Source organism: Capsicum annuum, chromosome 12 (assembly GCF_002878395.1).
Source record: "Capsicum annuum cultivar UCD-10X-F1 chromosome 12, UCD10Xv1.1, whole genome shotgun sequence".
NCBI classification, from domain to species: Eukaryota; Viridiplantae; Streptophyta; class Magnoliopsida; order Solanales; family Solanaceae; genus Capsicum; species Capsicum annuum.
The window spans coordinates 28,866,311-28,894,099 of NC_061122.1; the positions used below are offsets into that span (position 1 = coordinate 28,866,311).

The 27,789-nt window shown below is 35.3% G+C and overlaps 1 pseudogene; it reads right to left on the reverse strand.

The window, feature by feature from the left end:
* On the reverse strand, positions 1–27,789 carry LOC107849331 (annotated as a pseudogene).

Below are 27,789 nucleotides of genomic sequence, written 5' to 3' on the forward strand. Positions count from 1 at the left end.
GTTGAGAGAAGCTGTCGAGAGAGAGGAGAGAGTAGTTGATTTGGATTAAAGAGAGTGTGGGTTGGGTTGATTTGTATTTTTGAAAATATTAGAAAGTTTTAAAAATATTAATCAAGTCCACAATGTGTTCATAATAGGCAAGTAGTGACATGAATATATTCTGAAAATATTAGAGTTGTTTCAGCATTAGGCCATTTCATGAGTAACATTGGGTTACCAGAAACAAAAACTCAGATGCAGTGAACAAGAGAAAATAGACCTTACCCACTTATGAACTCACATACAGATAACACACTGCCCACTTTCACAACTTTGCTTGACAAAATCCCAAATTTAATGGCTTCCTTGGGTAGCAATAGCAGATGGATTGCACTAGCCGCTGATCAATTGATTTGATTCTAAGATAATGTAGCAACAAAGTGTCAGATATCAAGCAGTCAATTGAATGATAATTTAGTACACAGAACAGAGAAAAACAAAAGCTGATTTATTAGAGAATACCACTGCCTTATATAATCATCTGCATTTAGCTAGAAATATCGTGGAGCCAACTTAAATAGCTGGAGTTTATGCTACTAACTGTGAATCTTAGAGGATTCAGACTTTATGAAGCAAAAATGATATGCACAAGGAGAAACAGAGGCTAAATAGTATGAGTACTCAAAGTACCACAAGAAGTAATCATTTTAGTCTTCAAGTCATTTGCAGCTTCGATTATCCCTTGTGAATTGTACGCCTGGATCATGGTAGAATATGTGATGTGGTCTGGCTTACATTTTCTGACCTGCATTTCCAAGAACAATGCCACCATCCTCTCTATATCACCAGCTTGACCATAAGTATTAATGATGCAATTGAAAAAAGGAGTATCTAGAACTACATCCGAATTCCCAACTTGCCTCATGATTGAATCAACATTTTCCAGAAGTTCAGCTCTACTATAAGCACTGACAAGAGAGCAATAAGTGAATGAAGTTGGCTTCATCCCTTCGTGCTTCATCTGTAGGAAAAACTGTTCCATGTTCTTAATAAGGCCAGCCTTCCCCAATGTCTCTATGATAATATTGTAAGACATGACTGTCGGAGAATAGAACCGATTCCTCATAAAATCAAGTACAGACTCCATTTTCTGATACATGCCGGCTCTTCCATATGACTTGATTAGAATATTAAATGTCATAACATCTGGCTTCATTCCCATTACCTGGAATTCTTCATACCACTTCTCCACTTTCTCAAGTTTCCCAAGGTGAAAACATCTGGAAAGGCAGTCTCACTGTCGATCATATTGGTCAAGGAACTTTCCATCAGCTCAAACAGCTTAGCTTTACTGTAGCCATCAATTATGGTATTGTACGTCACAGAAGTACATTCAATTCCCAAAAATACCATCTCAGCCAAAATGTATTCAATCCTACCAAAGCGACGAACTTTAGTGCAGCACTAAATAAGGATCGAGTAAGTATACACATCAGGCTTGCAATTACTAACTGATTTCATATCATCAATGGTTCACACCGCCTCATCAAGGAGGCCGCTAAGACCATATGCACTTGTAAGTGCATTGTAAACATGTACTGTTGATTGAAGCCCATCCATTAGCATAATCTCAAAAGCAAGTTAGCTTGATTTGGCTGCTTGCACTTGCCGAGCATTACCAAAAGCTTAGCATATGTATGGCATCTTGGCTCATACCAATGTTGCTTGCGAAGAAGGCCGAAAATCTAGGAGTAAGAGCAGACTTCTGTCAGAAAAATTGTTAATACAACAAATACGAGTTTTATCTGGAACACAGTAACAACTACATAGACTTCTGGGTGAGTCAATTTAACTAAGCCTAAGTCCAAACTATTTGTAACACCCCAACTTAGGATAAGGAGTCCCACATCCACAGGAGAGATGCTGGGTATATAAGTAAACATGTCTTTAACTCTAGCAACGAGTTTTAAAGCCATGGGCCTAGGCCCAAAGCGGACAATATCATTAGTGGGTTGGGCTGTTACAAGAGCCACTCCTGTGTCAGCCTTGTCAAATGGGATTTGCCAAGACTCAGGACCCCATTCGGAGGGGCAAACCTCAGTGTGGACACCCCAACTTAGGATAAGGAGTTCTGAGTCTAGGCAAATCCTATTCGGAGGGGCCAACCTCCGCATGGATACCCCAACTTAGGATAAGGAGTTCATAGACGAATACGTTTATGCAATTGAAGATTCAATAAATGAAAAACAATGCGATCCAACAGAAAGCAATGCTAATTATGACTTCATCTTTAGAATTGAAATATTAAATCTCAAGCACATAATAGTTCATCCATTTTTCTAGCCTCAACTCCATTCTAGTCGAGCATGTGATCAAGAGTTTAATCAGAAGAGTAACGGAAGCCTTACAATGAAGGGCTTGAAGAGAAGTTATTCAAGACAGTCTTAGAAAGTCACTCAAATTCACTAGAAGGCATGAGGAAAGATGACCAGTTGCACTATTCGAAAGTGATAATTAGCTGATTTTGTAACCAAGAAAACTGTATCTGACAATAATATTTTGGGATGACTTTGTTGAAGAAGTGCAGATAAATCAACAATGTTGATAGGAATGCACCACGACTAGCATGATGATTGGGGGGATGTCCAAAATGCAAGAATAAGAATTTTGATGAACACTTACAAGTTGATACGAGGAAGCAATAGAGAAGGAATTTTTTGGCAAATTTAAATCCCTAGAATTGAATGAAAAATAAGGATACACAAAGGCAAGATTAAGAAAGTAAGTATCTGTATTTACTATGAATTCAGAAAGAATGAAATGTGCTTCATCTGTATCTGAATTTGCAATATTTGGTATATCAGTAATTGTTGTATGTTTATGTTCTTGAAGCCGTAGAATGCTTCATAAAACAATTGTCAAGTCTTAATGAGTGTTCCTGTTCCTAGAAAAGCAATTGGTTAAAACCAGTACTTCAAATTACTGAAAGGGGAAACAAATGGTCTGTTTCAGATTAACATGAATCAGAATCTTAAATACTGGAGACACAAATACACAATGAACCTTAAACCATGATTAAAAAAACAACAAAATGAATGATTGTTAAGCTCTATAATTGTCCGTTTTCTGCAGTTTTAGAATTCATAATAATAATGAAAAGAAAATCTGAAAACTTTTATTCCACAGAGGAATCGGAGAGTGAATTGCTGTTTCAAGTTTCTTTCTATTCGATTTTTTTTCTCTTCAATTCACTGAATTGAATTTGCATTAGTTTAGTGAAGAAACCCTTGTCTTTACAAATTTACTGAAGCCTCACCAAGGAATGACGCATGACTATTAACAATTGAAAAAAAAAATATTCTTTTGTGCACATTTCAAATTAGTAAATTAACCTTAAGAGCAGTGTCCCAGCGATTGTCTCTAATAGCATCATCGAGAGCCTCCAAAACCTCCTTGGGCCAAAGGTTAGTGTACTTCTCTGTGTTGGATTTCCTCTCGATACCTTAAATAGCGGCTTCTGTTCTAAGTATACGAGAAAGATTTTTCCTTGAACATTTTGTTGGGTTCAAAGTGCCATCGTCGTCGCTAGCTCGGCCACTGTTTCATGAATTGGTATGATTGTTTGGAAAAAGACATGTTCTTTGGATGAACGAATATGAATTTTCAAAAAAGACACACTATTTAATTGAACCAATGCCACTTTTTCAAAGACGCATGTTATGGCTATATAAACCTGCTTTCATTTACAGATTTAGATATATGAAATTTTCAGAATACAAAATTCTTACTGACTTAAAAATTACTTTGTGTAATCAATAAAAACGTTCTATGCGTTCAAAGATATTTCAGTTGTTTGAGGTACCGCTACAATTGGTTTGTTTGGTCATTTTATCCTGGAAGGAAAATTTTGCAACCTCAGGTACAGTGAGGGAAATTATTTCCTTAAGAAAAGTCCGTGAATTTGGGCGACTCGGCCATTTCTGTTTCATCTTAATTTCTACAATTCAAATACACCTCTTAGAAAGATCACTTTGATCTTGTGTTGAGGGTATTTACTGCACTTCATTGTGTTCTTGTTTTTAAACATAGAACTAAAGTTGAAGTTGTTGTTCTACATATACAGATTCTGCGTACCCGTTGAAGGAAATAACAATCTTAAGGAAATAATCTATTATTACAGAATCTGCATTGCTTGTTTTTGAAGATTAAAATTTTAACTTTCTACTCCGCCTGAACTTAACTAGTGATTTAAAGTCATAAAAACTTCATTACAAGTTAAAGATCATTCGGTTGATAGTTGGAAGTCATAAAAATTTCATTGTCTAGTAAAAATACCAAGTATTTTTTGTCTTGTGATTATAGGAAAAATGACAAGCGATAGTCAAATGCAAGATGCGACAACGTCTGTGGGGGCAACTAATATTGCCACATCAAGTCTAACAAAGATGTTCTTTTACCTCACCATTTTATGTCTGCAACGGTTCACTAGCGAAGACGCTCCTAAGGTGCCCGAGGGAACCTCGGACAAAGAGTGTTTCGTAATTGTAGAAGCTTGGAAATATTCAGACTTCCTTTGCAGGAATTATATTCTGAGTGGTCTTCAAGACGACCTTTACAATGTTTACAGTAGAACTAAGACATCGAAGGAATTGTGGGGGGCACTTGAACGAAAATATAAAACAGAGGATGCAGGATTTAAGAAATTCCTTGTTGCACAATTCCTGGACTTTAAAATGATAGATAGCAAATCGGTTGTCTCTCAAGTGCAGGAGTTGCAAGTCCTCATACATAATCTCCTAGCAGAAGGTATATCTTTGAAAAATACCTTAGTTGAACAAACTAAAAAGGTTCTTAATACTCACATAAATTATTTTGTAGGTTTTATTGTGAATGATGCATTTCAAGTAGCAGCGATAGTTGAGAAGCTACCACCTTTTTGGAAAGACTTCAACAACTACTTGAAGCATAAACTCAAGGAGATGACTGTTGAAGATCTTATTGTTCGACTGCGTATTGAAGAGGATAATAAGGATGCCGAGAGAATGTCAAAAGAGAATTCTACAATTAATGGAGCACATATTGTAGAAGATGATCAAAACAATTCTAAGAAAAAGAAAAAAGTTGAACAAGGAAGCAATCAACCCAAGAAGAAATTCAAGAAAAAATGCTTCAATTGTGGCAAGATTGGACACAAGTCCACTGATTTTCGTGCCCCTAAGAAAGGCAAGAAAAAAGACCAAGATAATATGGTTGAGTCCAACAAAAAATGTGATGATCTGTGTGCTATGTTCTCAGAATGCAATTTGGTAGGGAATCCTCGCGAATGGTGGATGGATTTTGGTGCCACCCGCCATGTATGTACCAACAAAGAGTTGTTTTCATCATTTGCTCCGGCTCAAGTAGAAGAAATGATCTACATGGCTAACTCCGCTACTGCTAAGGTGCAAGGAACAGGGAAAATGTGCTTGAAAATGACTTCGGGCAAGATCTTGACACTTAACAATGTCTTGTATGTTTCAGAATTACGTAGGAACTTAATTTCTGTTTCATTTCTAGACAAAAACAAATTCAAATGTGTAACCGTTTCTGAAAAAATTGTAATTAGCAAAGGAGAAATGTATGTAGGAAAACGCTATCACACCGAGGGCCTTTATAAGATGAATGTAATGACTGTTGAAATAAATCAAAATTCAAATTCTTCTTATTTGCTTGAGTCTTATGATTAATGGCATGAACGTTTAGGCCATATTAATTACAAAACGTTACGAAAACTGATTAACTTAGGAGTTTTGTCAAACTTTGAGTGCAATAAATCAAAGTGTCAAACGTGTGTGGAATGGAAGTATGCAAAGCATCCTTATAAGTCCGTTGAACAAAATTCCAATCCCTTAGACTTACTACACACTGACATTTGTAATATGAAGTCAACACCATTACGTGGTGGGAAAAAATATTTCATAACTTTTATTGGCGATTGCACTAGATACTGTTATGTATACTTGCTAAATAGTAAGGATGAAGTAATAGATGCGTTTAGATAATATAAAACTGAAGTTGAAATTCAGTTAGACAAAAAGATCAAAATGATAAGAAGTGATAGGGGCGGAGAATATAAATCTCCTTTTGCGCAAATATGCGTAGAGAATGGAATCGTCCATCAAACTACGGCCCCTTATTCACCTCAATATAATGAAATTGTAGAAAAAAAAAATCAAACTTTGAAGGAAATGGTGAATGTCTTTCTTATAAGTACCGGTTTACCACAAAACTTATGGGGGGAGGCTATCTTTACAGCCAATCGTATACTCAACAGAGTTCCCCATAGTAAGACACAATCCATTCCTTATGAAAAATGGAAAGGAAGGAAACCCAACTTAAAAATTTCAAAGTATGGGGTGTCTAGCAAAGATCCAAGTTCCTATGCCCAAAAAGGTTAAGATAGGACCTAAGACGGTGGACTGTGTGTTTATAGGATATGCTAAAAACAGTACAGCATGTCGATTTTTGGTTCATAAATCCGAACATTCGGATATTAATGAAAATACGGTAATTGAATCAGACAATGCTGAATTCTTTGAAAACATTTACCCGTATAAAATTAGACATGAACAATCTAGTGGAGGATTTAAATGACCTCGAGATGAACCAAGTGGGAATGTACATAATGAAGAAAATCCAAGACGTAGTACACGTCAAAGAACGTCTACTTCATTTGGATCGGATTTTGTAATATTTTTCTTAGAAAATGAGCCTCAAACATTTAAGGAAGCGATGACATCTTCGAATTCATTATTTTGGAAAGAGGTAGTCAATAGTGAGATTGATTCAATCTTAAGCAACCATACATAGGAATTGGTTGATCTTCCTCCCGAAAATAAATTTTTAGGTTCTAAGTAGATCTTCAAACGGAAGATGAAAACGGATGATACTATTGACAAATACAAGGAAAGACTTGTAGTAAAAGGTTTCAAACAAAAAAAAAAGTCTTGATTACTTCGATACATACTCTCCAGTAACAAGGATAACATCAATTCGAATGTTAATTGCCTTGGCTGCGGTATATGGTCTTGAAATTCATCAAATAGATGTGAAAACTACTTTCCTAAATGAAGAATTAGAGGAAAAAATTTACATGGAACAACCTGAGGGTTTTGTGGTTTCAGGGATGGAGAATAAGGTGTGTAGACTTATTAAGTCATTGTATGGACTAAAGCAAGCACCTAAATAATGGCATGTGAAGTTTGACCAAACCATGTTGGCAAATGAGTTCAAGATAAATGAATTTGATAAATGTATATATATTAAAGACACTCTAAATCACCAAGTTATTGTTTGTTTATATGTGGATGATATGTTGATCATCAGTAGAGACATTTCTGACTTAAATGCAACCAAACAAATGCTTGAGAGCAAGTTTAATATGAAATACCTTGGAGTTGCAGATGTGATCTTAGGTATAAGAATTCATCGAACTCCACAAGGGTTAGCATTGTCACAACCTCATTATATCGAAAAAGTACTTGACAAGTTCAAATATATGGAATTTGGTATTTCCAAGACTCCATTAGATGTGAACTTTGCACTTCGAAAGAATGAAGGTGAGAGTGACTTACAATTGGAGTACGCAAGAGTATAGGGATGTTTAATGTATATAATGAACTGTACACGATCAGACATAGCATGTGCTATTAGTAAATTGAGTCGGTACACGAGTAATCCCAACAAAACTCATTGGATGGCAATGAAAAGAGTTTTGGGATATCTTAAATACATTCAAGATTATGCTTTGCATTATAATAAATGTTCTGAGGTACTTGAAGGATATAGTGATGCAAATTGAATCACCAGATCGAACGAAGTAAAATTTACAAGTGGATATGTATTTAGTATTGGTGAAGGAGCAGTCTCTTGAAAATCATCCAAACAGACTTGTATTGCTTGCTCTACAATGGAATCTGAATTTTTTGCATTGGATAAAGCTGGTGAAGAAGAAGAATGGCTCCAGAATTTCTTCGAAGATATTCCTTATTGGCCCAAGCCAGTGGCACCAATATGTATACACTGTGATAGCCAAACGGCAAAAGGTAGGGCAGGGAGCATGATGTACAATGGTAAATCTCTTCACATATGACGGAGATATAATACCGTTAGGGAACTTCTCTCTAGTGAAATTATCACTGTTGACTATGTAAAGTCAAAGAATAATGTGTCGGATCCACTTACAAAAGGCCTATCTAGAGAAGGAGTGGAAAGAACATCCAAAGGAATGGGTTTAAGGCCTAGGACAAGTCAGCATGGCGGTAACTCTACCTAGCAGACTGGAGATCCCAAGAGCAAGGTTTAAGGAGATCAAACAAAGTTGTAGACAATGTATAGTAATCAAGGATAAGACTTAAAGTGAAAAGTTTTTTAATGATTATCTAAATTTGGCAGATTTGACCAAATTGTTTAATCTATAGGATGAAATGTTTAGAAATCACCTATGCGAGGGCGAAGTGGAAGCCATTTCAAGGAGAATGTTAGTAAAGGCCTATTCTCTAAGCTCTCATGAAATCGGGACGTGTTCATGGCTGAAAAGAACAAAATCGTGAGAACCATAAATGTTAAAAGGATGGTTGCGTGACATGTATTGTCTAGGTGTACATTAAAGCTCGACGGTTCAAAGATATCAAATCTCCGATTGACCGAGTGCATTCGATGCATGTTCACTACGAAAAGTTCAAAGGAAAACCCACTTATCCAGATGCAAGCAGTCTTTACTTGATGATCGCATACTTGTCCGTAAAACTTTTACGAAAAATAGTCATTCCCCATTCATGTGGGGTATTGTTGGGTTCAAAGTATGAAGAAAGTGTGAATGAAAAATGGAGAGAAAAATGGTGGAGGGAAGGAGACACCGATTTGAAAAGTGTACTCCAAAAATTGAAAAGTTCGCTAAGTCTCCTACATTGGTGGGAGAAGGGAATTTTGGAGTGTTTATAATAATGAACACTTACTCCACATGATAAGTGAGGCAAGAAAATAGAGATGCCTCACGCTGTCGTCATCGTTCGCTCGCTCGGCTTCGGCTTTGGATATGGATCAATCGATGAGATCTATCTTTTTTGACAAACTTTATTTGAATTTCGAAAAATACCAAAGGGAAAACGCAAATGCAGTAAATGTTTTTTTCTTTTTCCTGTAGTGTTTCGAACCTCCTTTATACATGCATGCAGAATTCGAAACAGTGTTTCGAACTGATGCAATACTTCATCGAACTGGTGCCACTATTTCGTTTACTGGTATGCCTGTTCGGGAAAAGACATGTTCTTTGGATGAACGGACATGAATTTCCCCAAAAAAAAAACACACCATTTAATTGAACCAATGCCACCTTTTCGAAGAGGTATGTTATGGCTATATAAACCTGCTTTCATTCACAGGTTTAGATACGAAATTTTCAGAATACAAAATTCTTACTGACTTTAAAATTACTCTGTGTGATCAATAAAAACGTTTTGTACGTTCGAAGATATTCTAGTTGTTTGAGGTACCGCTACAATTGGTTTGTTTGACCATTTTATCCTGGGAGGAAAATTCCGCAACCTAGGGTACAGTGAGTAGAATTATTCCTTAAGGAAAGTCCGTGAATTCGGATGACTTGGTCATTTCTGTTTCATCTTAATTTCTACAATTCAAATAGACCTCTTAAAAAGATCACTTTGATCTTGTGTTGAAGATATTTATTGCACTTCATTGTATTCTTGTTTTTCAACATAGAAGTAACGTTGAAGTTGTTGTTCTACATATACAGATTCTGCGTACCCGTAGAAGGAAATAACACATTTCTGCAGCCCTTGTGAAGTACTACTCCTCCTCGATGATTTCATCTTTTTCTTGGGTTGAACGATGAGACAAAGGTGTACCACCAGCATAGCCTATTAGCTAGGCCTAATTAAGGACTAGGAGGTGACGCTCCATAGTCCATACCAATTACTGGAAGTTTCCCAAACAAGACCATAAGGGGCGCAAAGCACCAGTATATATGTTTTGTATATTGTGATATGAAAAAAAAAAAAAAAAAAAATTATCATTTATCTTTGGTTTTAGAGGTAAGGACCTAAGGTGCATCCCTTTTTCTTTCACGTAAAACACTGATGAGGGGTGGTTTACTCGGTGGAATAAGATAATAATTTTAAAATATTTTATGAAATTATTTTATTTTATATTAATAAACTTATCTGTATATACGACGAGTGCTTATTTTATAATTTTATTACTTTGCCTATGTATTTTTCTTTTTAGTTCATCCTAAAATAAATATTATTTTTTATAATTAAAAATAATTTAATTTTAAATTATTATTTTATCTTTAATGAAAGAACTTATAACCACACAAATAATTCAAAAAGTATTTTAAATCTCAAATTTTAAAAATCTTACTTTTTTCTTAAACTTTATCTTAATTAAATAATGTCACATGAATTAAAATGATGAAAATATTAATTAAAAAGTCAAACATATTTTTACTATATTCAATTTTTTCAATAAATAAAAAGAAAAAAATAGTACAAAACAGATATAGCTAGACCTTTTGGCTGTTCCTATGTTCTTCACCGTGTTTATAATTTCTTAGTTCAATTTTACTTTATCACATTTTGAGTTGGTCCACTTACGATCTATAAAGAAAGATAATAGCATAGTTATTTTATTATAACACCCTTAAAATTAATTTAGAAAAAAATTAATTAATGTCAAAGATAACATAGAAAAAAAGTTGTCTTCTCTTGATATATAAAAAATGACAAGTAAAAATAGAAATTTAATTAATAAAATAATAAGTACAAGAGAAATTCAATTAAGAAATTAATGATAAGGAAAAGCGAACGAATGTGGTATTTTCCATTTTCATAACATAGACATGTTACTGCAAATAAATCTTTGGATTTTCGTTAATTCTTTGAAAGTGTTTAAAAGTGGTATATATGTATGTTTAACCGCACGTGTCTCGCATGTATAATTTTTTATTAATTATAATTGACGATTTTGTCTATTGAGAAAAAAATTCAAATCACTCCTCAAAGATCTTTCATACTTTAAAATAATAATATAAATATAACATACATATTTTATTGTAAGTACATATATATTTTACCACTATATATTTCAAGTGGTTAATTGATGTCACTTTTGCGTTTGTCATGTAGTACCTTTGTTTTTTTTGTTAGAGGTTAAGAGAGACACATCAATCCGAACCATATTTGTAGTACAATTTTTTTTTTCTATATTTAAAATCATTCCTCATTTTAAAATTAAATCTTTAGAAAATATTTGATTACTTACTTAAAATTTTTAAAAATTCGATATTTCTTTTATTTTTCTTAGTCTAACATTTTTATTTATTTTTAGATTTTTTAAATATTCTTAAAATCAACTTTAATTGATTTAGAATTTTTAAATTAATGAAAGATCTTACTATAAATATTTAATTTACTTTTAACTCTTAAATATTAGGAAAATAGTGAAAAGATGATTTTATCTAAAATAAAACTTATAATAAAGGGCAAAAATTTTAAACAATATTTCTAGGCCCTTTACGCTTTTAATGTAATATAAATTAATATTTTTTTTAGACATAATATTTTAAAAATTATTCATTACAAACTTGAATTATAAAAATGAATATTTACTTCTTAGCAAAGAAACAAACTATAATAAAAGAGGAAAGACTTTCTCCCAATCTCAAGACATGTTAATGCCCCAGTTTTTGTCCTTCAATGACATACAAACTACTGCTAAAGTATAAAACTATGAAATTATGATGCAACAAAAATAGCTATACGGTGTGTCCAAATATTTGTCTGATTCTCCAATAACAAATAAAAAAAATCATACCCAAAAAATAAAATAAAATAATTAAAAAATAACTATTAGCTTGGGCATCTTCAATGAAATGAACCCATTTCAGTGCTTCATATTTCTTGTTCAAAGTTAAGCAATAATCGACCATAAAATGAAAACAAAAAGTAAAAGAAGAAAAAGAGGCATGAAATATTGATCAGTTATCTAACTTGAGTATCACATATGCATGAAATAAAAAATCTAAAACTCACCCTCATAACTAATGCTAGAAAATAGGGAAAAATGCACATACTCTATGCTGTGTTAGTCTTGCTACTCTTTCTCCATTTCCATTTCATTCAAATTAAATAGCTTCAAAGAAGATGAAATGAACTAATCTTTTTATAATGAAGGTAATTTAACGTGAGTTGTTAATATTAGTCTCTCCGTCCCCCGTTAGTCATCTTATTGTTGGACAATAAAATTTCGAGATCGAAAAATAAATAATTCGAGACAAGAAAATATTGTAAATCAATTTTATTGATTTCAGTGTGAGTGTTACAATCTCTATGAATCCTCTGATTCGCCTTTTCAAATATAAATTCAAGGGCTTAAAGCTTAGTCTTGAATTTGAATTTGATTTGATGGACTTGATCTTGACTTGTGCTTGAATTCAAGAGCTTTTGAGCTTGTTCTTGAATATTGCGGTCTTGATCTTGAACTTTGATGAACTAGATTTTTAGAGAAATTGCGGCGTTTGATCCACGAGCTTTCTCTTGCTACTTGTTAGAGTTCTGGGGGTCTGGGGTCTTCTTTCTAAATTATGAGCCCCTATTTATAGTTGTAGGAAAGGAAGAGTCATGATGAATATGAACTTCCTTTGACCAATCAGATTTAAGTAATGTGGCACCTTTTGTGAGCTTTTATTTCATGGGCCTGCTGCATCAGTTTGACATGTAGCACGGTTCTATTGGCTCCTTCACTTGACTTGGCATGTCACGTCATTTGACACGTGACGCTTATTTAGGCCTCTTGAATATGACAATATCTTGGACTTAGTAAAGTGAGCTCATCGTTTGTAGCCCAAATTAATGGACTAACCCAATAAATATTGGGTCTTATTTAAATCCATACTTATTTGGACTTAAATAATTAATTCAATTATATTAATCCGCAATATTTATTTGGGACTAATATATTTTGAATTTAATATAATCCGAATTTTGTACGGATTTAAATTTAATAAAATTGCATCGCCCACACTTATTAAAAATAAATATTTCGTATTAGTTGATCACTTATTCAATTAGGATAAAATTAATTAATTTTTTTCATTTTACTCCTACAATTAATAGTATATATAAATGTGAATAATTCAATTTCGATGTTCATCCATATGTTCAATGAATATCATTAATATGGACAAATAATAAAATGATAAAATTCATCATTTAATTTATGATTTTTAATCATCATATAAAATAAAATGTGTTCAATTAAAATGGATGGAGAAAGTACTAATTAAGAGTAGAAGTTATGAATATGAAAATGTATGAGTTAGGCAGATGATTTTCTGAAATAAAATAGTTAAAAAAGTAAATTTAAAAAAATATAAAAATAGGATCCTAGATGTGGCGTATCATTCTTTTATTGCCTAGCTTTATACTATAAATTACTCCATATATTAAAGTATTTGTTTTGATACAGGTCTAGCACAATGCCTTTTTGAATCATGAAAAATATCAATTTGTCTCTCTCTCCATGAGTTTGAATGCTAAAATTGTAAGACGATAAAAGTGATTATATAAAAAAAGAAATTCAATTAAGAAAATGTATTTGATAATGGGGAATTTTTCCATTTAACTAAACTTGGATGATGTGCTAATGTCATATTTTATGAGGACCCTATTTTATAATAAATAAATATGCTATTAGTAAACAAAAATCTTGTACCATTAGTAGTGCTTCTCATCCGAAAAAAAAAACAAAGGAGATTAAAGAGGAAAACCAAGAGTTTATGTATTGAAAATAAGTTGATAAAATAACATATTATTTTTCGTTGCCACATTTATACTGCATGTAGCGTAACTTGAGTCATACAGATTCAATATTCCTTACTTTTACTAATAAAGAAATTAATCAGACATAACAACAACAACAAATCCAGTGTATTCCCACCTAGTGGGGTCTGGGGGGTAAGTTGTACGCAGTCCATACCTCTACCTCTGATGAAGTAGAAAGGCTGTTTCCGATAGACCCCCGGCTCAAGGCACGAGATACCACACAAACACATAGTAAAGCACAGAAGCAGATTACATAACATAAATACGGCACCCATAAGTAATATAAAACAGAGGAAAGCAGAGGAAAGCACACAGATTCGTAATAAAACATGGAACACGGAACACGGAATCATAGCAGGAATAAAACCCCCACCAAGTAATTCCCTACACTAGCGACCCAAACTGGCCCTAATCCTCTGCCGAAATTCGCGCCCTCCAGACCTTCCTATCTAGGGTCATGTCCTCAGTGAGCTGTAACTGTTCCATGTCCCGCCTAATCACCTCACCCCAGTACTTCTTCGGCCTACCCCTACCCCGCCTAAAATCATCCAACGCTAGCCTCTCACACCTACGGACCGGGGCATCCATGCCCCTCCTCTTCACGTGTCCGAACCATCTCAATCGTGCTTCCCGCATCTTGCACTCCACTGAAGTCACACCAACCTTCTCCCGGATAGTCTCATTTCGAACTCTATCCCCTCTAGTCAGTCCACACATCCAGCGCAACATCCGCATTTCTGCCACCTTCATTTTTTGGATGTGGGAGTTCTTAACTGGCCAACACTCCGCTCCATACAACAAGGCCGGACGGACTACCACCCTGTAGAATTAGCCTTTAAGCTTGGGCGGCACCTTCTTATCACACAGCACCCCCGACGCGAGTTTCCACTTCATCCATCCCGCCCCAATACGGTGCGAGACATCCTCGTCAATCTCACCGTTACTCTGGATCACGGACCCAAGATACTTGAACTTATCCCTCTTACATACCTCCTGTGCTTCCAGCTTCACTACTACCTCATTCTCCCGCCTCACGTCATTAAACTTGCATTCTACATACTCTGTCTTGCTCTGCTCACCCTGAACCCTTTAGACTCAAGAGTTTGCCTCCACACCTCTAATTTGTCATTCACACCCCCTCGAGTCTCTTCTTTCAGAACTACATCATCTGCAAAAAGCATACACCACGGCACCTCCCCTAGAATGCGCCGCGTCAACACATCCATCACCAACGCAAACAAAAAGGGACTAAGAGTAGATCCCTGATGCAATCCTGTCAGGACAGTGAAATGCTCTGAGTCTCCTCCCGCCGTCCTCACCTGGGTTTTCGCTCCATCATACATATCCTTAATTACTCTGGTATATGCTAGCGGTACTCCACTCACCTCCAAGCATCTCCAAAGTACCTCCCTGGGGACTTTGTCGTATGCCTTCTCCAGGTCGATAAACACCATGTGCAGATCCTTCTTCCTGTCCCTATACTGCTCCACCAACCTCCGCACCAGGTGGATTGCCTCCGTCGTCGAGCGGCCGGGCATAAATCCGAACTGGTTTTCCGAAATAGACACTATTCGTCTCAGCCTCACCTCGACCACTCTCTCCTAGATCTTCATAGAGTGACTCAATAACTTAATCCCCCTATAGTTATTGTAACTCTGAATGTGCCCGTTATTCTTATAGAGAGGGACCATGGTACTCCACCTCCATGCCTCGGGCATCTTTGCCGTCCTGAAAATTTCATTAAACAATCCAGTCAACCACCTTACACCAGCCTCTCCAACGAACTTCCAAAACTCCACCGGTATCTCATCCGGCCCCGTCGCCCTACCTCTTCGCATCCTGCGGACAGCCTGTCTAACCTCTTCTACCTTAAAACGTCTACAATAGCTAAAATCCTGACACTCCTCTGAGTGCCCCAGTTCCCCTAACACAATAGCTCTATCCCCTTCGTCATTCAAGAGCCTATGAAAATACGACTGTCATCTCTTCTTAATGTGGCTGTCCTCCACCAATACTCTACCGTCCTCCCCCTTAATGCACCTCACCTGATCGAGGTCACGACCCTTCCTCTCCCTAGCCTTAGTGAGTCTAAACAACTTTTTCTCCCCTCCTTTCTCCTGTAACCCTGCATACAAGCTCTCAAAAGCGGCCGTCTTAGCTGCCGTGACTGCTGACTTCGCCTCCTTCCTCGCTAGCTTGTACTCTTTCCTGTTTACCCGCTTCTCCTCTTCGTCCTTACTTTCCACCAACTTAGCATACGCCCCTTTCTTGGTCCTCACTTTCTTCTCCACCTCTTCATTCCACCACCAATCCCCCCGATGGTGCCCGGCCCGGCCCCTAGAAACACCCAACACCTCACTTGCATTCTCCCTGATGCACCTTGCCGCCCTGTCCCACATACTATCCACGTCCCCCCTACACTCCCACACCCCCATTCCCGCCAACCTCTCTCCTATCTCCCACGCATTCACTGGCGTCAGGCCGCCCCACTTAATTCTCGGTCTACACTCCTTAGTCCTCCTCTTTCTATTCTTCTTTATACCCAAATTCATAAGCAAGAGCCTATGCTGGGTCGAAAGATTCTCACTCGGGATGACTTTACAGTCCTTACACAACGCCCTATCCCCTTTCCTAAGCAACAAAAAGTCAATCTGAGTCCTGGCTACCGCGCTTCGAAAGGTGATCAGGTGCTCGTCCTTCTTCGGGAAGCCCGAGTTCACCACCACCAGCCCAAAGGCCCTCACAAACTCCAGTAGGGTCGCCCCCTCTTCATTTCTCTCCCCAAAACCAAAACCACCATGCACGTCACCAAAGCCTCCCGGTAGCGCCCCGATGTGCCCGTTGAAATCCCCTGCTAGAACAATCTTCTCCGAACTAGGCACGCCTCTAATTAATCAGACATAATTAGAAATAAAAACTGTAACATTCGAATTCAACTAAAGATTATGTAACATAATTGTAATATCCTATGTTCTTATGTTCACTGTGGAACCTACGACTCCCTCAACAAGTCATGAAGACTCATTACAAGTTGTAAGATTAAATCGTAGTCGAGACAGTGTGGAATGATTGAGGTTCTGTTTTGGTTACAACTCGTACTAAATGAGTCGTAGTTAGACGATATGAATCGTGTGGTCCAGTCGTAGTTAGCTCAGTGGGAAAGTCATGGTTTTGGTCACATGACGAATCAACTCTATGAGTCGTTATGAGGGATACGAGTCATATAGTGAGAGTCGTAGTGTCAACAGTATAGGACCCTAAGTTTCTGCTCAATCTACGGTTGGTGGTTACGAGTCGTAGTGGCTGAGTACGAGTCGTTGGGTACGATTGTAGCCAGACTAGTGTGTACCCTTCCTGTTACTACCAAGACTACGAGTCACTTGGACGACTCATAGTCAGACGTCACGAGTAGTAAGGTGACCCGTGAAGACTGGCGGCCTAGTCTCTATATGTTCAGTTAAGGGGCCTTTTGGTCTTTTATCCTCTTAAACTCGCAACCCACGACTTAAGACATAAAAGAGGTGTTATTTCCCATATTCTCAATCAATTAACGATGTCCTTCTTCTCCCACTCTCAAAACAACAAGGCTAGGGTTTCTTCTTCAAATGCACTTCTCAAGTCCCCAAGTCTAAGTTCCCTCCAAAAAAGTCAAGCAAATCCAGGTATGTGGGGTTGAACAAGGACACTCTTTTATTCTTGTGACCAAAAGCATTGATTTTAAAGTTGAAAGTACGTGTTTTCCATTAGGGTTCATACCGAATTTCATATTCTTAAAATTATGACAATGTCATGTAATTTAAAGCTTAAAGCTCACAAAAATTTGCCTTTATTCATGTTTTGACTTGCATGATTGCTATTACGATGTGATTTCTATTATTTTGACTTGGATTTTGATGAATTGATGAAATATTTTAATTTGAGTAATGAGCATAGTATTTTGCTAAAGTTTCTATGAAAAAATGCATGAATTTCAAGACTTGAGTGCAAGTTGTTGAGTTAAGCTTATAAGATCAATTTACAAGTATTGCAACTCGATTAAATTTTAGTTTTGATCTTATGATCACATCTAAGATTTGAAATCCACAACTTCACCCCATGAGCATGATTTAAGTAAAAGAAGCATAGTTGATTTTCAGTTTACAAACCCATAAGCTATTTTAAGGAGGATTTCACAAGTATGAGTATATAATATATATTTTGGGAGTAGTATTTAGCACCGAGAAGGGAAATGTGGGTCCAAAGCATCCTATTTCCTGAAAACTATGAGTCATTGTAGGTTTAAAGGACCTCGCCAGAGAGTGTCTTACTTTCCCAATATGGGTGAAGTTTAGTTATCACTTAAGTTAAGGTTCTATTCCGATGGCAAGGGATAGGACAACTCTCTCTAACGTGGGTAAGGCATTGGACTCCATGATAGCTTACATGGTTTATGTCGGCTAGAAGAATCTCCCACAAGAAAGAACAAAAGTGAATATATGAGAAACTAAGTGTAATGACTCACTAAACTTATACATTATGCTTTATCATTCATGTTTTATGCATTTTATTCATGTCCAAGGTGAGTCCTTGTACACTTAGCATGCATGATTTGAAAGTTTATTCAGTTATGTCTTACTTATGTATTTACCGCTATATACTCGATACATTTCAGAATTATTGACCCACATGTATGTCTATGTGCTACATTGTCTTATAATGTAGGTTCTGGTGCTCGTTCCCAACAACATGATTGATAGCAGGCATCATCTCTACATCTGAATACTTGGTAAGTCCTCATAGTCCAAGGACTAAGTCTATTAGAGTTTCAGACTTTATGGATGTTGCTTAGTTATTTTATTTCCTTTATGGGTCAGCTGGAGTCTGTCCCAGAGACTTCTCAGTTATAAGATTAGGGGCTTGTCAGGCAATGTTTATTTTTGTTACAGAGATTTTATGGAGATTTCTAAGTTGTAAGATTTAACAAGGGAGATTTTAAACTTGGTTTCTTTCGGCTGTTGTGTATATCTTAGTCTACCTTCCTATAAGTTCAGTATCAATTAGTTATCATGGGCTAGCTTGGTACTATTCGCAGTCTCAAACACCGTGTGACGCCTAAGGGATATTCTCGGGGCATTACAATAACATAAATTTGAAGAGAAGATAATTGAAACTTTACCTTGATAAGAGTAAATTTTTCTATTGGTTTTAGGTACACAAAAAGAATCTGCAGAAAAAAAAGGAAAGAAAAAAGAATTAAAACATAAATAACTTTATAATTAAGTAACAAAGTATGGTAGAATGAAGGTAAGAATCAAATTGAAATGGAATATGAGAAAGATAATATGAGAAGGGAAGATGAACTACTGCATGTTGAAAGGAAGAAGGCGTCTACCGTCTTCATTTTCATTTATAAGCAAGAATGGAAAGCAAAAAATTGTGCATTAATATATACTCATAAATGTGATATTTGTTTTATTTTAGAAAGAAAATAACGGAAGCATTACAACGAAAATAGAGAGATTATAGGGAAGTATTATTAAATGATATTAATAAGGAAAGAGAGAAATTAAATTTAAATTGCTTCTACTTTTAGATGAAGAATATGGTTTTAAAAGGCAAAAATAAAGAAGCAGCAAGAGATGAATAAAAATCTCGATTTTAGATAGCACCACATAGGCGAACTTATGATTCTCTTTTGTATTATATATTGATTGCTAATAAATGTTATTTAGTCTCACCATTTTTAATTGGAGAAAGATATCAAAGTCACTCAAAACTATATTCAAAAAATTATTTTAGTCTATATTAGTGATAAATATTATTCAGTCTCACCATTTTTTACAGGAAAAAGACATCAAAATTGTCCTAAACTGTATTCAAAAAGTTGAAGACACACTTAAACTATTGAAGTGACTTATTACACACATGTACTATACAAAATTGATTTTATTTACCCTATGACACCCATAACAAGTTTTAATGAGCGTAGTAGAGGACACACACCCTCTGATGATGCTACTTGTTTAATGAAATATTTTTGTTTAGATTAATACCCAACCCATTTTATTTTACCCATACCTATTTAAATTACCCCCAATCCCGTGTCATTTCGTCCACCCGACCCAACCCGATAGAATATCAATCGACACACCACTAAACACTCAAATTGCATATCTCTTAGGAACAAAAACAAACCTAACCTAAATCATCAAGCAAATTTGATGGGAGAGATGATTAACCAAATTTCTTGGTGTTTTGTTGTTTGCAATCAAAATCCCAAACTCCGTTGTTTCTAAAATCGTAAACCTAACTCCCTTCTTATTCCCAATTGTGTCATATTGGAAGCTAGAGTTATTGTCAATTTCAAAGGTTACAAGCTAGGGTTAAAGTCGATTTTAAAGGGTTACAAGCTAGCATCAACTGTGTTTAAAGCTAACATAGCTAAAAGTTTAGCCCCATGCCTCAGTATTTCACAAATTACTTTCCTTTTGCGATTTGAAATAGGGTTTTTTCTAGTCTTTAATTTTTTTCAAGTTTAATTTATAAAGGATTGGATATATGCTTCAATGTGTAATAAAAGATGTTGTGACATATATAATTGTAGCATAATATGATTTTTGCTCATGTGGTGTGTGCTATTGTTATTTTAGTCGTGGTCAATGATCTAAATTTACAGTGTTGTCATAGTCAAGAATAGATAAATTAACATTTTTATACTGCTTTTAGGTTGTTAAAATGAGTTTTGAACTGATCACTTTGAGAATTTATCATGATTGTGTTCTTAAAAAGAAAAATGGGAAGGGAAAAGGGAAGGACAAAAAATCATCTATTGGTAGGTAAATTATTGAGCTTTCAGATATTGATGTAGATAAATTATCTTATTTTGAATTTAGGAATTATGTGAAATATCTAGGATATAACCTCGGACAATAATTACTATATGTGAGACCACCTATCACGACCCGAACTAGGTCCTGACCGTGAGGGGTGTCTCAAGTCCACCGAGGACTGGAGACCACCCCTTTTGCCTAGTCAAATAGAACATAACACACCTAACAATGGTTGAATTTCAAACATATAACAAGATAGAAAGTAGTAAGTTCAAAGACATTTAAGAGTATCAACATCAATACCCAATCCACAACAATATCCACGAAGCCTTTATACCAGAAAACAACCTACGTCAGGACATGCCCCCAACCCTGACAATGAAAATGAAAAAGTAAATGTGAAGTCTTAAATTCTAACTTACGGAAGAAAAACCAATGGAATGATCAAGTTTTTCGGGAAATAAAAGCTCACCATGGGGATACAGTATTCAGAGACGGTTAGTAGGGTGAGCACTAGCATGTAACTCAAGATAGGGGTAAAATAATGTCAGTCAAAAGTTCAATTTCAAACTCACCGTACATGTTCACATACATGCATACATATATATAATAGATGCTAGGGTAGAGAACATTATCCTGGAATATGTAGATCAACCATCATAAACAGGTACCCACGAACTATATGGGTTCAACTTTCCCTACTAAAGGGGCCCCAATGCGTGTTAGCCGCATGAACTGAAGGTATCAAAGAAGATCAGAGAATGCTCCGACCTCACGTCAATCCTAGATATAAATATATCAATAGTGTGAACTATGCACACAATCATCAAGACCAATCCTCACGTTGGAAAATGTGAGTTTTCAGTATAAATCATTCGAGATCCACACCTTCACGGCTTAGTTACATAACCCCCATTAAGCCCAATTAAAATAAGTTTCACATAACTCATTCATTAGCCAAGAAATTTTACATTAAGGCACACCATAGGTATCGTCATACCATTTAGCTTTCAAGCTCACAATTATGCTGTTACAATTCCATTAACTTAGGAAAATGCCTCGACCCCCTTTATTTATTAAACCAAAATATAGACAACAAGACTTTCAAAATCTATGTTCATGGTTTAATCATTTATGTAATGCAATAGTATAGGTGTGTAAGTCAAATTATGTGACAATTTTATAATTTAAAGCCATTTACACAAGTAGGTTGAGGGAATACAATTGTTCAAAATCAATTTCTAAGTTCAAAACATCAATTTGGGGGATTGCCTCGACCTCTATTCCAATTCCCACCCCCATGCACCACATTAGTTCAAAACCTTCAATTCAAAGCATGACCAACTCATGAAAACCATGGGAAAATAATTCAAAGATCAACCATTCCAAAACCCTAACCCATGTCAAAACCCACATTAAAATCCATACAATTAAACCATTTAACACACATGCTTTTCATAAAATAAGATTTTAGGAAGAGTAACATACCTGAAAGTATCACAATTATGGAGAGAATTCACCCTTGAGAGCCCTAATTGACCAACTTCGTGAAAACCCTAAGTGTTCTTGACCTTGGGGATTTGAGAGAGATTAAAAAATTATTTTGATTTGTTTCAGAGTGATAATGATGGCCTAAAGCGGTTTTAATCCGTGGGTCAAATTGGAGAAGAGGAGAAATATCCAAATTGTCCTTAATAAAACACTGAAAAATTATTGCCCAGCCGTTACGGACGACCTTACGACTAGGGTCACCTTATAACTTGTGACCTATAATCGTTGTTTGGATAGTATCCATGGGGCACCAACATTGGTCTGACTATGAGTCACACCCTACGACTTGTATTTAGACCCTAAGACTCGTTAGGTTCAATCGTAGTCAAGCCAGAATCAATAGGGCACTACACTGGTGAGGCTACGAATAAGCACGATACGACTCGTAGTGAGCCTAGATGACTCATATAGTCTCAATCATGATCAAAATAGGAACTTGGCCAAACACACTGGTCAAGCTGTAATTAAGGTCCTATGACTCGTATAGACACCCTACGACTCGTAGTAAGAGTCGTAATCTGGACAGTGAGCTCAAAGGCCAAGAAAATTTTCAAGAACTAAAATTTGGGTTATTACACTACCTAAGAGTTCTATTTTCATATAAATTAGGTCAGATTAGGAGCACCCATAGTAAGCGTTGTTTGGTTAGCCTAGTTGTTGTTTATGGGTGCTTAAGGCTATTTATTTCTTTTGCTTTTGAGTTCAATTCCGACTCAGCATATATTTTTTTAATTTTGGTAACCAACTCTTCTCTCCTTATTTACTTTAAACTTTCTTTTATTTTTTTCTCCCTTACTCCTTGTGTTGATTGTTCGGACTTCACTATTTTTAAGCTAAGAAGCACCCACTGTTGACACCTAATTTTGGCCCTCCACGACTAAATTTAATCCTGAGTTGCTTCAGTTTTTAATAAACCAAAATAATTATTTCAGCCAAATAAAAAAAAAACTTAAAATATTTTTCATATGTTATTTTGTCATTTTAAGTAGCGATTATATACTATCGTGTTCAGTTATACGAGATTATATAATTTGTTACTTAAATATTTATTTTACAAAATATCGGATTTTATTAAGGCTTATCTTGAAAATAAATTCAAATGATTAAAACCTTAATTTAAATATAATTTATTCTCAAAAGTAATTTATTTGGATAAATATACATTCATTTATTAAATCAAGAAGCTCGGGATTAAAAAAAAGGTGTTAATTCTTATCGAATTTTAATTTAATTTAGCCAATCTATTAGATTTAACCATAATTGAAAATTAATCATAATTGCAATGCAATTCGTCAATTAATTTTTAATTTGGTCAAAATAAATAAATATGACTAAATTTTAAATTCCAATTGGGGTTATATTTTAAATAACCCCAAAATTCTCACGAACTCTCATAACTTTTACCCAATTTCCACCAAAAAATAAATTCAAATTGTACTATTCCCCCCAACTTTGTCCTTTCCCAATTTTGAAATTCAAAGATTGTACTACATTGTACTATTTTCCCCAACATTATCTTCCACCTCACCTTATCTTTAATTTTTACATTCCAAAAACCCCTTAAATGCTTTTTCTCCCACATTGGTAGATGACAAGAAATAAATCTCTTTCCTTTCCTATAAATACTTTTCTTCCACATTGGTGGAAAAAGTAAAAAAATACCCCATTCTCTCTTATAAATACTACCACTACTTTGGTAGAGAGAGGAGGAAAAAAGGAAGAAAAAATAAAAGAGGCTAGAAAGGTGAAAAAATCATTTTGACCAAAATAATTATTTTTATTTAGTAAAAATTTTTGTTTCATAGAGTTGGTCGGCTACTCAAAATTTTTGAGTTACCGGCGACGTTTTTCGGTGGTGGTTGATTCCAATGAAGCTCGTAGTCTCGTTTTGCTGCCCCCCAAAAGGTAAACACACCTTCTTTTTTTCTTTTTTTATTATTTTAGTTTTTATTATCGTTTTTCTCTTCATATTTTTTTCTTCTTCTTAGTTTGTAGATATAATTTTATTTGTTGGGATTGTATGTTGTAGATGGCCACAAAGGCCCTAGGACGTTGTGGTGTCGATATTCTAATTATTTACATGTTCATGATAGAAAAATAAGCTAGCAATAGTTGTATGTGTCTTTTTTGACTTCACTCTTTGATTATTTTGGATGAAGTTTCAATCTTTGCTTAAAAGATGTATTGATGTTTTTTTAAACTCATTGTTGTTGGATACATTTGTTTTTAGAATGTAAAATTATTTTCTTTATGTTTAGAAGAATAGTTAAAGTTGAATGTTTTGCCTTTTCAGCTTATTCTTTGATTTTGAATAAAGTTTAGATCTTTACTTGAAAAACGATACTCCTGTCTTGTTTAAACTTATTGTTGGTAGATATATTTGTTTTTAGCATGTAAAGTTATTTCCTTTATGTTGAAAATAATAGATAATATTGATTGTTTCTCTTTTTTTTTTTTTACTTTATTCTTTGATTATTTTGGATAAAGTTTAGATCTTTACTTGAAAAACAATACCCATGTCTTGTTTAAACTTATTGTTGGTAGATATATTTTTTTTAGCATGTAAAGTTGTTTATTTTATGTTGGAAGAATAGTTATTATTATTTGTTACGCCTTAATAAAAATAGTAATTAGTTAAATCAAGAATTTGTCATTTGCTTGCAAATTATTTTAATGGATTTCAAAACCCTTATATAAGATATGAAGTGCTAGCTTTATTTTTCATCCAAGATATTTATTCTTCTTTGTTCGCATGTTGTCTTTTCAAAATGATAAGAAAGTTAGAACTTTTGCGGCTAAATAAAATTATTTGGATATTTTTGACTCATGCATAGTATGATTGTGAAACTTTTGCTTTGCATTTTTTATTTGTTGACTCTCATTCTTGTGCAAGTGTGCTTATTCTTGTCATTCAAAAATTGATTCTTGATAGTTTCTTTTACTTTGAAATATGTCACTTTTATGCCTTGAACATATATTAATTTATTTATCTTTTCTTTGCATGCAAAAAAATATCTCGAGTCCAAATGGACTCCTCTCCTCTTACATTTCATAATGGATAAATGAGGCTCACCCCTTCGAGTCAAGTTCATAGTTTAAACCCAAGGTCCACTACATGACGTGCAGGTGCTAGAAGATAGACGAAGAAGGAAAATGGGTCAAAACCCATTGATGAGGTCACTAAGAGACTTGAAAAGTCTTAATTTTTATTATTGTCTTCTTTTTATTTATTCATTTAGTCATTTATTTATTCATTTATTTCGGCCTCGAAGCCAAAGTTGTATTTAATACAGGTGGAGCAAGACTCGAGCCAAAGGCTCGAAAAATAGTTTAGGACAGGTGAAATGGGTCAGAAGCCCAACTAGACTAGGACAGGTCTCGTTGATTTGGGCCTAATGGCCTAAATCCTTTACTTTCTCCTCCCTTCCCCTTTTATGTGTTTATTTGTTTATTAGTTTTGTTTAGACTTAGTTAAAATCCGTACTAAGTCGCCTAAATCTATTTTACACAAGTCTTTTTTTTTGAAAAAAAATCAAATCACTATTTCAACAAATTAATCTTTTCGAAGTTAATCAAAAGACGATTTTCAAACAGTCCGGATAACCGTAAGTTAGCAGACGGTTTAGGTGCCTAATACCTTCCTAAAACTTTAATAGGAACCGCTTATCTAGAATCTCTAACTTAAAACGATTTTCCTGTTTTGAATCATTTGAAGTAACTTTTATAAAGGTTTCTTAATTCTTTTTCAAAATTAAGTGGCGACTCTCTTCAAAAGTCAAAATTTCTCTGCAAAACAGAAATGGCCACTCTGCTGGGGATCTAACTAGGTTCTAGCCAAATGTTTTATTTCGTCTTTGATTAACTGTTTATGTGTTTATGTGTTTCGATTATGTAAAGTTTAATTATCATATCTCATGGCATTTCCTGCATCTTATAAACTGTTTTGGGGTTTCGTGGATGTCCCGGTCCTTGTTGTTCAATTCCAAAATGTGTTAGAAATATGAACAGCTTATCAGCACGTGAGTCGTCTGACGCTGTTCGTATTTTCAAACTCAAGTTATCCGCTTGAGAACCAGTGTCCAAGCCCACTCTAGACACCGAGGATAGAACGAAACCGAAACCCTATTTTAGGCATGTGCCTAGGATGACCCAATATCCGAGCGGGGTATTGGGCCCATTAGAAAAACTACCCTATGTCTACTTGACCCCGAGTCAATTACAGGCGAATCATATTTATGTTTTGAAAAAATATATGCTTGTCTAAATTTAATCCATTATCCTGTGGGGGTCGGGAAAAGCTTGATTTGCTTACTTTTTGTAAGAAGAATTAAAGCAAGTTAAAGCAATAAATTGATCGATTTGGGAGGTTGCATCTAACGCACAGTTTACAGAAGTCACCAATATAAGAAATGGACGCAGCTTAGAAGGCGAAGGCTGATAGAAGAAGCACTCAGAAATTAGTATTTTCTATCCCCTGCGTGGGAGGTTATCTTCTTTCATGTTAGTTCCCTTTTTCCCTAAAGATTGTATCCCTCTTTTGTTAGCGTTTCTAGACATTTATGCCTTTTTCGTGTCTATATAAGTTGGGGGGTTAATGGATTGACTTCGAGGAAGCATATATTTTCTTCAAAAATCGTTAGGCCTAAAATCTTGGCTCAAAAAGGGTCACCCCAGCTAGGATACGCGTTATTATAATGTTGTTGTGTGATATAACTGTTTTATCTGCTTATGTGCATTTCATTGGATCAAAGGCAAGTTTATCCACTATGTCCTATGGATGAATTTGGCTATGACTCAAACAACTCTATGTGGTTATTTCCTGCCAAATATTTTTTGCATTACTTATCATATACGAAAACTAACACATCTGGCTTTGAGTTGTTTTAATTTAAAGATAACAGAAATTACTCCGTGTTGATAAACTGACAGAACATCCCTACTTCACCCGATCGAAAGCACAGAAAATCCCATCCTCGGACCATTATTCAAAAATGATAGGAAATGATGAAGAAAGCGCACTGGCTATCGGGGATAATATGATAGCGGAACAGAATGAGATGATTGCGGAACTTGCAAGAAAATTATAATTGCTTTAGGAGAAAATAAAGTGCACTCAAGAATTGGCTAACTTGGCCATCACCGTCAATGCCTTTGCTCCGGGGGGACATGGGACTCCACTCCAAATCCCTCCCCTCAGTACCCTTATTCTCTGGGACCAACCAACTAACGTATCATCCGGCTCCGCTCCTCCATTTGTCCAAAACACTAATCGTGAAAATAATTCAGACGCCTACCATCCAAAAAATCCATCCGCAACCCCACAGAACCCGTCTTCAAATCCATTCCCAAACCCTCAAAACACATTCTCAAATCAACAAAGTGCATTCCCAAATCTGCAAGATTTACTCCCAAGTCCACAAAATACGGCAAACCTACCTTTGAATCCACCAAATTCTTTTCCAAATCCGCAAAATCCCTCTCATATTCCGCCAAAATACTTACAGGGCCCACATAACCTTCCCAATTTCCAAAATGTTCTCCCCACTTACTAACCAAATTCTCTCCAT